The 15,090-nt window shown below is 38.9% G+C and overlaps 1 pseudogene; it reads left to right on the plus strand.

Moving 5' to 3' along the window:
* Positions 1 to 9,482: 9,482 nt before the first annotated feature.
* On the plus strand, positions 9,483 to 12,155 carry LOC118760463 (small ribosomal subunit protein uS5-like; annotated as a pseudogene).
* Positions 12,156 to 15,090: the final 2,935 nt, after the last annotated feature.

Below are 15,090 nucleotides of genomic sequence, written 5' to 3' on the forward strand. Positions count from 1 at the left end.
ACTCTGATATCTTATAGCACCTATACTATGTCTATAATCTTAATATTATTGGCTTTGTAAGATGCAAATATTTTATCTTCCTAACCACACTGAAAACTTATTTGAAGCTAGGTATATGGCAACCTTCTCATATTTGCCCAGTCTTACAGAGAACTTTCCAAAATGTTTGTGCAAGATTATAAATACAGAATCTATAATCCCTCAATGTCAGGATTACATCAGGCTTGATGGGTAATACGATTAACTAGTAAATACGGAGCTGCAGTTATCATTTTACAGAAAAATTGGCATTACTAAAAATAATACATAATGAATTTACTACATGGCAGATACCCTGCAGATATTTGATCATATCGTGCCATTTCATCATCACAATCCTGTGAAATAGGTATTATTAGCTCCATTTCACAGAAGAGAACAATAATTCTCAGAGATTATGCAAATTGTCCAAGTTTACATAATAAGTGGAGGAACCATGATTCAAACCTAGGTCATTTGACGCTGAGTTTCAAGTTCAAACCAGCAGGTCTATCACCTTATCGAGGCTTTTACTAATTTCAAAGTTTATTTCATCATCAGAGTCTGCCTAGCTAAAAAGGAAAGAACTGCATATTGGGAAAATGTTGATCAGTTGAAAAAACACAAGGGAGTTCTAGTTCATCAGCTCATCTACACACTGCATTTAATTATTAATCATCTTTGAAGTAGTGATCCAATCTCTGCGGGGGGAAAATGATCCAGGGGAGACAAATGGGCAGATGGCTGGAGGGGTGGATGGCCATGTGGGAGAGCACAAGTACTTTAAGCCTGCTGTGTCCTAGGAAGGCTTGAAGTCCATCAAGAGAAGAAACCGACTGGGGAACACTTAACATTACAATACACCAAATGGAATAAGAGCCTATTCATCCACTTGGAGCAAGAAAAAAGTAACAGTGCCCACTGCCTGTGTGGGTGGTCTTGGCCTTTTCCAGCAAGGTGTACATTTAAAAAAAGATTAGTACAATAGGGCACAAACAGTCCTATTGAAAACAGCCGCCTGCATAGACTTGGCAGATTTGTACTGTAGAACAGTTCCGTCTGACATTTAAAATGTGGCAAAACTACTTAAATCCAATTTAAAAATAAGTTTTCTATAGCCCCTTATTTTCTGCTTATAAGCATGAGTTCATTGAAGATGGCATCACAAGCTTCACATGATGCCCTTCAGAATGAATGCTTGCCAAAGACAAGAATGTGTGGCACCAAGTGATGATAAGCTGATTAGGCTGCAATGATTCCCAGGGCTTGTGCCCAAGAAGGCTGTTTCCTCAAGAAAAAAACCCGTGGGAGGCATTCAGGTTGGGATATGGAGCTCGATGTAGCACCAAACTACTGCAGCAAAGTTCACAAAATGAACATGTGATCTCTCTGCTAAAGAGCGATTCATTTTCATCAACACCTGACAAAGAATAAAGAAAATAGAGAAGGATATATTCTGTAATGTCATTGAGGGCGCTCAACAACTTTGGCCTTCAGCTTGACTTGTGGAAACTGGTTGAATTTGGTTAAAAAAAAAAAAAGATGGCAAAAACTGGCTAAATTAGTCATATGGCATTGCTACTGGCTATTCTTGTTCCACAACCGAACATCCGAAATGCCCCTCAAGGACCTTAACACACAGACAGTTTTTACACCAGTGAGTTTCTGGAGCAAAACCATGTGTCCACATCCTCCACCATACTCTCTCATTTTCTTCCTGTACTGTGGCCAGGAGCTAGAAAAATATACAATCACTCTAAAATTAAAGCTTTCTTGTTTTCAACACTGCAGAGGTAAAATTCTGCCGTTTTCTCCCAGCCTCTGCTTCTGTGTATATCCTTACCCTACAGCCGTGTGGGAAGAGAAGTTGGTATACTTATTAGTCACAGTTTCGAACTGGATCATGTCATTGTTGAACAGTTAATAGTTATTAATTCAGAACCTATGCATGACACCCTCTCAATTGTGCTTTTAGATGAGTTCTATGTCATTAGTGCAGACACGGCCACCCATACCATCTCTTCCTTCCTACCTCAGGAACAAACTTGGCAATCTTTGGTAATCTTCTTTCTAAAGCACTTCATGTAGCTGATTGGGTCAATGGGCTCAGGGTGCTTCTTGAGATCTGGGTTTTCCTGCTGTCTTCCACAAATGCCCCCACTCAAACCCTGCCCCCCAAAGGAAAATTGCACATAGGCCTGAAATTAGGATATAGCATAGACTCTATTAAGCCTTTGACTCAGTTTTACTTAAGAGTACTATACTATGCATTATTGATTACTGACTCATTTATTAAGTAGTAATTAGATTTGGTTATTGTTCTTTACACATAGTTTCCTTGATAAATAACTCTACAAATGAATTGAGAAGGTAGGAATCCAAGTTTTCAGAGTCCAGGGCTATCACACTGAAATTAGCAAAACCTTACATAAAACCCCTGTTTTAGAACTTGAAACATGTATTACCTGGATTCCTCCTCCTACTCACCCTTTCTTCCTCCCCATCCTCCCCCATATTATTACAGCAGTATAGTCCTTCAGCAACAGTCACAAGTACAACATTCTGCAAGGGTATCGTGGCATTGTAGATACTGGCATTGGTGGAAAATCAAGTATCCTATTGTCAAGATATATTTAACAGTTTCATTTGGAAGCTGCCTTTTGTTAAAGAGTAGAGATGCATAATGCAGCATATCTTTGTGTGGAAGTTCTATTTCACACACTCGCATACACACCCAAAGACTTGCACATAAAAATTTCTGTTTGATCATATTATGCACCCTGCATTTGCACATTTCAGATGTAGTAGTTAGGAATTGAAATTTATGTTCATCAACTGCTCTGTTATTGTCATTTCATGTCATCATTCTAGATTACATCCACAAGATTGAAAGGCATGAGACCTACATTTGAATTCATTAATTGGGAAAAACATAGTAAATAGGATTGCATTAGAAGCTCCCTTCTGGATGACATAAATTCACTAATTACAGTGTTTAGATCGAAGTTATATATTTTATTAGTTATGATACCACCTAACACTATGAATACCACCATCCAGTTCACATATCGGGGCTTATGATAATACCTAACATTTGTTGAGCAATTTTTATTTACCATACTAAAGTTCTTATTACATATTCTTATAAGGATTTTACATATATAAAACATACTTAACCCTCACAGAAATCCTTTGAAATAGGCAGTACTTCTTTTACATTTTACATGTCAGAAAAACTGAGACACTGAAAGATAAGGTCAACTGGCTGAGATTTCACCAGACTTGGCACAGCGATGATTTAAAACATACAAGTCTATAGCTAAAACACACATGAAATCACTACATCTACTTGTTATTGAAAAACTGCAATGGAACTAGTGTATCATAATCTAATCTTTGGTGGACATACTGATCCTGTGATCCACACAGACTTCACTTAGTGCTCAAAACCCACTTCTGTACAAATCCTCTGAGGAATTTCATTTATAGTTCATGCCAGAGGTTTCTAGACTCCAGACACCTCCTTTAAAAGAAATGAGATTATCAGTACTTCTGTGATTGCATTCAGCCAGAGATCCCCTTTAACTGGATCGATATGGTGTTTTCTGACCTATGACTAAGCAGACTTCTTGCATATCATAATTAAAAGTCAACTTCAAGAATCCCACTAAATATTTAATGAGTGTTCTTGGCAGAAAGGCAGGGAGCCTAACTAAAGTCTCAAAAATGCCTCTTTAAACCCATTCACTGAGAAAGAAAATGAAGCAGAAGACAAGAAAGTTTATATTCTAAGCAGACACTTGCAATTATCACATTGGACCACGCATCTGTCTAGCCACCTTCTGTTCACAAGATGAAATTAAAACTTCGTATGCTGGCTGCTATTCCTGTTAACTACAGTCTCTTTCTATGTGCCTGCAGGTAGGGATGCTCTGCACTGTGATTTCATTTCACGGACATTTTAAGAAAGCAGAGGGACCCTTCTGTTTTTATTTCCTTATGCCTAAAAGGTTCTGTTACCAGACTGCCCCCAGAAGAAGCTATTTATTGCTAATTCCGTTTACTGTCTTTATCGTTCCACTAACCTCTCAAACATAAACTTAATGGGAATATTTGACTGAGTAGGTGAAGAGAGTAAAGCAAAAAAGGAAACAAATTTCTAGCTTTGATTCTTTTCTATGTGAACCCTGGAAAATTCTTTACAGAAAGCTGTACAGATTTTTATTGATTTAATGAGAATTATTAACCTTAAAGTCAGAAAAGTAAATAAAAAAATTTTCAACTAGTGTGTTATAAACATTTACTATAGAATTACTTTTTTAAAGATTTCTTTTCTTTTTATTGGAAAGGCAGATCTACAGAGAGAAGTAGAGACAAAGATCTTCCATCTGCTGGTTCACTCTCCAAGTAGCTGTCACAGTTGGAGCATCTTCTGTCTCCCATATTGGTCATATTGGTACAGGGTCCCAAGGCTTTGGGCCATCCTCAACTGCTTTTCCAGGCCAGAAGCAGTGAGCTATAAGGAAAGTGGAGCAGGCAGGACTCGAACCATTGCCCATATGGAATCCCAGCACACTCAAGGTCAGGACTTGGCTATTGTGCTGGGCCCTAGAATTGCTTTTTTAAATTATGTATTGTGAGATTTTATACTCAAAAATTTTTCAGGAATTTTTCCATAATATTTCCTACATACATAAGCGTTTATTATTTAAATAAATTACAATAATCTCAATTAAATATAATTTAGACCATTAAGTGCAATTTCAATTTAAACAAGTGCTTATTGAGGACCAAATGTGTTTCAGAAACTATTATAAATTCTAAGGATAGACTGATGAGCAAAGAAAACAGTCCTGTGATATCAAGGATTAAGTCGCTTCTTGTGAAATCAGCATTTCATATCAGAGTGATGGCTTGGGTCCCAGCTCCTCAACTTCCAATACTGTTTCTGAATAATGGACCTGAGAAGGCAGCAACAGATGACTAGGTCCCTGCTACCACCACTCACTGGGGAAATCAGGATGGCATTTCTGGTTCCTGGTTTCCACCTGATTCAGTTCTGGCTGTTGGCAGCCACTTTGAGGAGTCAACCGGCAGAATGAGGATCATTCTCTCCATGTTTGTTTGTCTGTCTCTGTTATTCTTTTAAATAAATAAATAGATTTTTTTAATAAATAAATAGATTTTTCTTTTTAAGAATGTTCAGAACATTTTAGGTCAAACTTCTCCAAGTCTTGATATGAATCCAATCTAGCCATTTCCCTGCTGAAAAGCATTCAATCCTATCAGAGCTTTCAAAGTCCTACAGACCTGGCCCTTGCCTCCTTTCCAGCTTCATCTAGTACCATTTTTCTCCCTTATGTTACCGTGTTCCAGCCATACTGGCTCTCCTGCTATTGTTTCTTGTACACACTAAGGTTTTGTGCTTCACAGCATTACCAGCATTCTTTGTTCTGTATGAACTCTTCCCCTTGCTATTCATTTTCTGCTGCCTGCCCAGGATAATCAGGACTTGAACTGGCACTCTTATCTGAGATGCTAGAGCTGTAAGCACCAACTCATCCTGCTGCTACAACACCAATTTCTGTTGATCATTATTTACTCCAGTAGTTCTGAAGAACATATTCTTACTAAAAGCTTTCTTTCCTATAAAACATGTGTTAACATCTTCTGTAACAGTATCCAGTATCACACCAGGATAGGAAATACTTGTCAAGCTAGGTTGGTGAGTAAAATATCTATTTTAGAGTAGCAAGGGATGCTTGAAGTTTTTCTAAACAAGCAGATGAATATAGACAGACATGAGTAAATAGGTAGTCTTTTTGTTCCAGTTTTAGACTAAGTATTGACTATATCATAGGATAGAACTATATTTAAGGAGGAGGGAGTTATTATGTACTTATAAAATAGCCACAGTTTCTATTTTCAAACATCATTAATGATTACTGTCAAGAAGATTTCGGGCCCGGCGGTGTGGCCTTGGGCCCAGCAGTGTGGCCTAGTGGCTAAAGTCCTCGCCTTGAAAGCCCCGGGATCCCATATGGGTGCCGGTTCTAATCCCGGCAGCTCCACTTCCCATCCAGCTCCCTGCTTGTGGCCTGGGAAAGCAGTCGAGGACGGCCCAAAGCTTTGGGACCCTGCACCCGCGTGGGAGACCCGGAAGAGGTTCCAGGTTCCCGGCATCGGATCGGTGCGCACCAGCCTGTTGCGGCTCACTTGGGGAGTGAATCATTGGACGGAAGATCTTCCTCTCTGTCTCTCCTCCTCTCTGTATATCTGGCTGTAATAAAATGAATAAATCTTAAAAAAAAAAAAAAGAAGAAGAAGATTTCAACTTTACCTAGTCTGCTTAAGCTCTGTTTGTACAGGAAGAATGATTGGATCAGTACCTCTGCTTGTGTGGTTAACTTCAAGAAACTAGTCAGGAATGCACTATTTCTCTCATTTGCATTGTTCATAAGAGGATAGAAAATATGAAGTTAGTAAGAAAGGACAGCTGCACTAAGTAGAAGAAAGGGGATGCTCAACATAAATTTGTAGAGCTTCCTACACACAGATATGAGAATATTTCCATAAGTACTACGTATTCGGCCCAAGTGGAACATCAGAAGAATGGGAATTAAGAGGAACATGAGAAGGACAACGGAGAATTTATAGGAAGCATTCAAGTTGGGCAGTTAAAAGTATGAGCTTTGAAGTCAAATGTAGGTTCCAGACACAGTGCTGTCAATTACAAGCATCAAACATTTTTTTTAGTTCTGTGCAATAGAATTTTCTGCAACAGTTAATATTTTCTTCTATCCGAGCTTTCCAGTAGTTCAGCTACTAGCCACATGGGGATGTTGGGTACTTGAAATATGATTGGTGCAATTGTGGAGCTGAATTTTTAATTTAGCTTTAATTAATTTAAATTTAAAAGATCCATTCATAGCTAGTGGCTAATCTACCAGGCCGTGTAGTTCTAGGTATCCAAAATTCTGAGATGGATGAACAGAGAAATATTCGGAATTCCTCTGCACTTGGAAGCAGCAGCAAAGAGGGAAAAACAGTAGCATAAAGAGGAACCAAGATGATAAATCCCAAACAAGAACTGAGAAGAAACACTATTCTTGGTTCAATCGTCTAGTCAAAAACCACACAAGAAGATGGGTATCAGAAATGGCATTTCTTAAGAAGTTCAGGGCTAGGCCCAGGATGTATGTACCTTTATCTTAGATGTGGAACCCAAGAATTTCTCAGCTCTTCTTGACCCTATTTCTATTTCCAGCCTGCCTCATTTCCTAAAGTAATGTGTTCCATATGTTTACTACCTGCTGGATAAAGTAGTATTTTTGCTTTATTGCTTTCAAGCTACCACCTCTAGCTGAAAGTGATAGTATTTGTCTTTGATGAGTTGCAAGTGTTTTAAAGATAGTCCCAAATAACCGAATCACAAGTGAGAATGCCAAGCCTTCTGAGAGTCTTGGTTAATCTAACTGCATTAGGTCCTCAGGGCACTCAGGGTCAGAAGGGGCACTCTGTACTGCAGGGACTGTTCTCATCTGGCTTAGCCCTTGAAATCCCTGACATTAAAGTTTTCTTCTGAGTAAAATCTTTGTTATCAGAAACTATTAAAATGCAAGTATGTCATTTCTGAAGCCAAAAATAACCACTTGGCACCTTTGCTTACTTTTGTTTCCTATTATATTCTCAGAACCTCATACCATGACCATTTCGAATTGCAAAGTATATAATCATAGTTTTGAATCACTGAAAATAGGCTGTCCAGTGTGGCATCATCCAGAAACAGGAAGACAAGAAGAAGCTCATCAGACAGCACCAATCTCATCAAAATTTAAATTTTTACCTCCTACACTGAGACTCTTTTTTACTGTGCCACTGTTTCACAGTGTTTGGTACAATATAGAGTTCAGAAATAAAATATGAAGCCATAATACATTTCGGTAAAAACTGATTCAAATGCTACACTGGTGATAAGAAAAAAACTAAACAAAACAAAACACTGCTTCCCTGGACTGATACTCTTCCTGAGAACTTTATTTGGCATTTGAGTGTATACCAGTCATATTTTTATGTAGAGATTTTAATTGATTCCATGAAGCCCTCAGTTTGGCCTCTTTGACTCCATGCTCCCTGAATCTGTCAGTGAAATAGTATTGCATCATTTAGCCCCAAGACCTATATCTCATTAACGACACCAGTCTAGCAAAAACTGAGTTCAAAGATAATTAGTAGTCAAGAAATGACACTGCTTATAGAACATTATATTTTCCATTAAATTTAGCAAACATTTCTGGAGCATCTACTATGTAGGGCTCTAAAGGACCAAAGCATACATTTGGAAAGATATTCCTCATCTTTAAGATATGAGATATGGAATGTAATCTCTTCCTATTCATTTTTAATATTTATTTATCACAGTCTTTTTTAGCATTCATGGTGCCAGAAACTGTGGTACGAATTTGGTTGAGAACAGAGAAAAAGAAAGATGCATTCTCTATTCTCAAAGAGCTTTATAAGTCATGGGCATTTGTGTTTTATTTTAGTGTAAGGTTCAGACCTTCTAAGTTTACCTAGCACAACAGGCTATTTATTTAGGCATAGATCTTATGTTTCTTTTAGAAAAGCTATCAATGAAAGAAACGACGTTTAACATGATTAGAAGATTTTCACCAAATAACCATGAAAATATAGACATTCGTGTCAAAAAATATAACTAGAGTGATAGATGTGTTCAAGGTACATAAGTAATCAAGTTTGGGTAACAATAGTAGGATTCATAAATGAATAACAAAAAGCAAAGCTTGAATGTAAGGATGATAGGCTACAAATCAGAGACAGTGCCCAGACGAAAGAAGACCCAGACCTTCCAAGAATGACTACTAGTTTGAGATAAGCAAAGGTCATGCAGTTTCAGTGGCCATAGTGCACATCTGCCTCTGTGCACTCGATCACTCAATTTTATTAAAAAGGAAAAAAAAAATCTGTGTTCCTCACCAACTTTGAGTCAGGAGTGGCCGAGCAGAGGGTGGTACATGCTTCTAGGACTGTGTGGCACATACACACTCCCACCCTTCCACAAGTCCCAAGTGAAGGCTTTATTGTCCAGGCTATGAAGGTGGAGCACCTTGAGATATCTGATTCTGAGAAGGTTACTGCTCTCAGCAGTTGGGGCCAACTTGGTGGGGATAAAGGGAGTTTCTGTACCCTATGACTATGGGAGTATTGTGCACAAAAAATGTGGGAATTTTATGACTATATAATAGTGTGTGGTGTGTGACTGAGCCTCTGCACTCACAGAGAACTGCAATGATCTTTCGAGTGATTCACGTGCTGGCATAGGTAAAAGCTGTAGCCACCATGGGCTAATGTCAGGCATTGATCACCTTGAAAGGGAGGTGGTGAGGCAGTAATTCCACTAATAGTCAAAATCATCGCCTCCCTTTGCTGACAGCAGTTCCAGCATGTCCAACATAGGTGTCACCCTAGACTCTTCACCCCACACTTCAACACAGGCCAGAGTACAGTGCCCAGTCCTAGCACTCACCTGAAGATATCCACCAAAGCAGCAGTGACTTCATAGTTCAGAGAAAAAAAAATCAGAGGAGAAAAACAACAAGGGATTCCTAGAAATATCTAAGCATTATTGGAGAAGCATGAGATACATGAACAAGGGAGACAATATGACTCCCCTAAAAGAAATGAAACAGTTCAATATTAGAATGCAAAAATGAAAAAGATTGATGAAATGCCTGAGAATAGATTCAAAAAAGAGACAATATTACTGAAAAATAAGAAGTAAATACAGGAGTTAAGAAAATACATATTTGATATAGATGAAAATTTTGAAATGAGATTGAGATTTTGAAAAGAATAAAACAAATATTAGAAATGAAGAATGAAATACTGTTTGGATTTTATATGTAACTATTTAGCTTGAACTGATGCAGGCTTCAGTAAGGCCTGATTTTTAAAAGTAAATCACACTGTGTCTGGTAAGTGACTTAACCCTGCTGACCAAGACTGTATTCCTGTTTTTTAATGGTTACTTATAGGGATAAGGTTAGACTACAGGAATGCCCCACACTGATAAAAGCACCTCTCAGCAAGGATTGGATATACAGAAAACCTGCTCCTTTGTTCATATGCCATAGAGATCCTGGAGATAACAGTTAGCTGGGTAAGTCAACAGGAGGGCCAGTTATCAAACACCAAATGGCCTGGCATATAAGAATAGAGAAAAAAAAGACTCTCACTTACTAATGTATCTAGTAGATGGTCACTGACACCTTTGATATATCAGCCAGTAACCACTAATGAAAGAAAGGACCCTCAGATCTTTGTAACAACATATTTGAAGAAATGTAATAAAACCAGTGTCTGGGGCCCGGCGGCATGGCCTAGTGGCTAAAGTCCTCGCCTTGAAAGCCCCGGGATCCCATATGGGCGCCGGTTCTAATCCCAGCACCTCCACTTCCCATCCAGCTCCCTGCTTGTGGCCTGGGAAAGCAGCTGAGGACGGCCCAATGCATTGGGATACTGCACCCGTGTGGGAGACCCAGAAGAGGTTCCAGGTTCCCAGCTTCGGATCGGCGCGCACCGGCCCAGTTGCTGCTCACTTGGGGAGTGAATCATTGGACGGAAGATCTTCCTCTCTGTCTCTCCTCCTCTGTGTATATCTGGCTGTAATAAAATGAATAAATCCTTAAAAAAAAAATAAAACCAGTGTCTGGGAGTGACTCACTCACTCCCAAGTGTGTGCTGAGTTCCCAGATGCACCTATATAATCTTAAATCTTGTGTTGTCTCTGATTTTCTTTTCCACTATCTTAAATCATGTATTTCTAAGCCTTTTAGCTCCTGTTCTTTAGCCTTGTTTCTTGCAGGATTGTTGCATACTGACATATGCAACACAGTATACCAAATAAAAAACACAATGAAAACGAGTAACAACAGACTTGGTGAGGCAGAATGATATGTGAGCTGTAAGATAAATCTTTGGAAAAAGCACAATCAGACTTAAAACAAGAAACAGAAATGAGAAAAACCAAAACTGGTGTTCTAGATTTATGGGTTATCATCAAACAACGTAACTGTCTTAGAAGCTTCTAAATGCCTGGAAATACAGGCATGAAGATTATTTGGTAAATTATTGCCTAAAAATTTCCCTAATATGGAGAAACAAAGGGATATAGAAGTACAGGAAGCACATAGAATTCCACATAAACAATCTTCATCATGACAGATTAGTCAAACTTTCCACAGTAAAATAAGAAGATTCTAAAATGTACATGAGAAAAAATTCAGATTAACCTCAGAGGATCTCCAATCAGACTTAGAGGTAATTCCTCATCAGAAACCCTACCAACCAGGATAGAAAGAAGTGACCTAGCTCAGGTCCTAAAACAAAGACACTGTGAATCCAGAATAATCTACAAAGCAAAACTCTCATTATTCACAAAGGCAAAATAAGGAACACTGAAAACAAAGAGTAACAAATAATTTGCCTCCAGGCACCCAACCATACAAATGATGTTTAAGGATTCACTACACATAGAAATAGTGAATGATAATCCACCTGATTTCACTGCCATCAAGGAGGCTATCAGTTACTTCTTCCTAGGGACATTCCTCAAGTGATGAGATGCTGAAGATCCTGCTAGTGCATAAGCAGGCATGCATTGTTCAGCACACCCAGTTCAAGCCATTCATTGCCACAGGGGACGAAGGCCATGTTGGTCTGGACATGAAGTATTACAAGAAGGTAGCCAAGGCTATCCAAAGGGCCATAATCCTTGCCAAGCTGTCCATTATGCCCATGTGTAGTTGCTACTGGGCAAATAATATCAGCAAGCAAAATACATAGTGTACCATGCAAAGTGATCGGACTCTGGCTCTATGGCTCAGTACTCAACAACACTCCCTGGGACATTGGCATTGTATCGCTACCTGTTCCCCAGTGGCTGCTGATGATGTCTGGCATTAATGACTGCTATGCTTTGGCTAAGGGGTGCACCACCATCCTGGGCAACTTTGCCAATGCCACCATTGATGGCATCTGAGACCTATAGTTATCTGGCTCCTGACCTCTGCAAAGAGATCATGTTCATCAAATCTCTCTACTAGGAAATCACATGAAGTCCTACACCTGAGTGTCAGTGCCGCGGTCCCAGGCCCCATTGTGGCTACAACACAGTTTGCTACACACGGAAAGTAAAACAATTTAAACTTGGGCATGGAGAATGATAATCCTTTATAATGAAAGAATGTGAAAATAGAAAATCTGCTAGTAAAAATAAAATGGAGATGTAAAGCAAACAAGAATACTTACGGAAAATGGCAGGATCAAGTCATTACAAATGGCCTAAATTTTTTTCAATCAAAAGATATACACTGGATGAATGGGTTAAAAAGACCCATCTACTGTCCACTGCTTAAAAGAAACATACCTTACAGACAAAATAGATGTTAACAACAAAAAACTATTAAAAGATATCAATAATGGCATTACATAATGATTAAGTGATCAACTATTAAGAAGAAGTGATTGTAGTAAATTATGTGTGCTCAATGCCAGGGCACATATTTAAAAGAATTGTTAATGGATCTAAAGGTAAACATAGGATTTAATACAATAATGGGGGACTTTAATAACCTTCTTCCTTCAATATACATGTCCACTCGACAGAGATATAAGAAAGAAACAAAAGCAATCTACATTATGGAACAAATGGACCTATTGGATATCTACACAAGACGTCATCCCACAGTTGTAGAATACACATTATTTTTTTGTCCATTCATTGAACTTACTAGGATAGATCACATGCTAGGCCATAAAAGAAGCTTTGGAAATTTTACAAATAAAATGAAATCATGCCACATATCTTTTCTGACCAACATGGAACGAAGCTGAAAATCAACAACTTAAGAAACTCAAAAAAAATATCCAAATGCATGGAGACAAAAATATGCCACTTGAATGTACAATAGAGCATAAAAGAGATCAAAAGGGATTTTTAAAAAAAATCCTGAAAATGATGAAGTTGACAGCACATAGTATCAAAACTTACAGGATAGAGCAAAAGCAGTAATAAGAACTTCATAGAAATTATTGCACACATCAAAAAATCAAGTCTTTATTTACACAACAAATTCCATAGCTGAAAAAACCTTGTGACATTAAGTCACGATAGTTACAATGAAAATTATAAAACATTAAATAATAGAATATGACATCAAAACACAGAAAAACCTACCATGTTTATGATGCAGCAGGCAATGTGCAAAAAATAATAAGAGGATGACTAGATAAAGAAAGGGCAGACTATGTCCAAAATACCAAGTTTACAGAACACCCCTGCTGGTAACTGACGTCAAACGGTGCGGGCAACAGTCAAAAAGTGAGCTAAAGTGTGAGACAATAGTTGAAGCCTGCAGGCAAGGGTCCACAGATGGGTAACAATCCACGACCACAGAAATGTGTGCCTTTTTATTAAAGGTTTATTGATTTTTCACTGGAAAAGCAGATCCACATAGAGGAGGAAAAACAGAGAGAAAGACCTTCCATCTACTGTTTTATTCCCCAAATGGTCACAATAGCTGGAGTTTAGCCAATCTGAAGCCAGTAGCCTTTTCTGGGTCTCCCATGAGGGTGCAGGGTCTCAAGGATTTGGACTGTCCTCGACTGATTTTCCAGTCCACAAGCAGGGAGCTAGATGGGAAGTGGGGCAGCTAGAAAACAAACCAGTGCCCCTATGGGATTCTGATGCTTGAAGGTCGAGGTTTAGGCAGTTTAACTATTGCACCAGCTCCAAAATGTGTGCTTTAAGGTGTCTTTGAGACAGTCAGATACTGACTTCTGTACTTGGGTCATACTATTGCTTCCTGATCATTAAGCATTGGCTAGTCAGCATCAATATGGTGCATAGCTATCAAAAATTTGTGCAGCATCAATTCCTATAAACAGTTCAATAAAGATTGAGGAAGTGAGCCTTCAAGGTTTACCTGCTTCCTAAGAGAAGAGGGCTTTCCTCTGTCCCAATTTTATAATGTTTATCTTGTCTCTGTCACATTTCTAATTTTCTCAAATTTCTGCCACTCCAAATCTGTTCATGCCACTTCGGCAGTGCCTCCCTCTCTAACCCAGTTCATGAAGCTTCAGGCAGTGACATGTGGATTGGTAGGATTAATATAAGATTTCTATACAACCAAAAGCAATTTACAAAGTCAATGATCAATTAAATATACCTACAACTTTTTTTCTCAGTTCTAGAAAAACTGATACTAAAATTCATGTGGAAACACAAGAGACCCTGAATTGCTAAAGTGATCTTAAACAATAAGAATAAAGCTGGAGGCATCAAAATAACAGACTTCAAGAATACTACAGGGCAGTTGTAATCAAAACAGCCTGGTACTGGCACAAAAACAAACATGAAGATCAATGGAACAGAATAGAAATCCCAGAAATGAACCCACACACCTGTAGCCATTTAATTTTTGACAAGTGAGCCAAATCAATCCAGGGATAAAGCCATCAACAGGGGCAAACAACGCCTCAATAGATAATAGAATTCTTAGTGGGGTGCTTGAGTGTCCATGCAAAAAGGTGGTGAGACTGCATCAAGGTGGTCAGAGAGAAACCCGTCGGGCCCTGCCAAACAGCTGGAAGCTCCCCCGGGCCCTGCCAAGCAGGGGAGCTGTTCTCTTCACACCTTTATGCCATCCACGCCTACTGCATGGACCCCAGCAGTACCCAGAGGAAGAAAAGCACTCTAAGCAAAGGTCCTCACACACTAACGAAGATCGGAAACCCAAGAGGCAGAAACAAAGACAGTGTAGGTGGGGTAGAGAAGGCAAGGCAGAGATAAGAGATATAGTGAGAGGCAAAGGCAAGGGACAGGCTCATGGAAAGCGGTATATGTGGTAGTATGGAGCTTGGTTTAACTCAGATTTAAAGGGTTTTTAAAAAGTAAGCAATATGGGGCCCAGAGTGATAGCATAGTGGTTACAGTCCTCACTTTGAACACGCTGGGATTCCACATGGGCGCTGGTTCTAGTCCCAGCAGCT

This window comes from Ochotona princeps, chromosome X (genome assembly GCF_030435755.1).
Source record: "Ochotona princeps isolate mOchPri1 chromosome X, mOchPri1.hap1, whole genome shotgun sequence".
NCBI lineage: Eukaryota > Metazoa > Chordata > Mammalia > Lagomorpha > Ochotonidae > Ochotona > Ochotona princeps.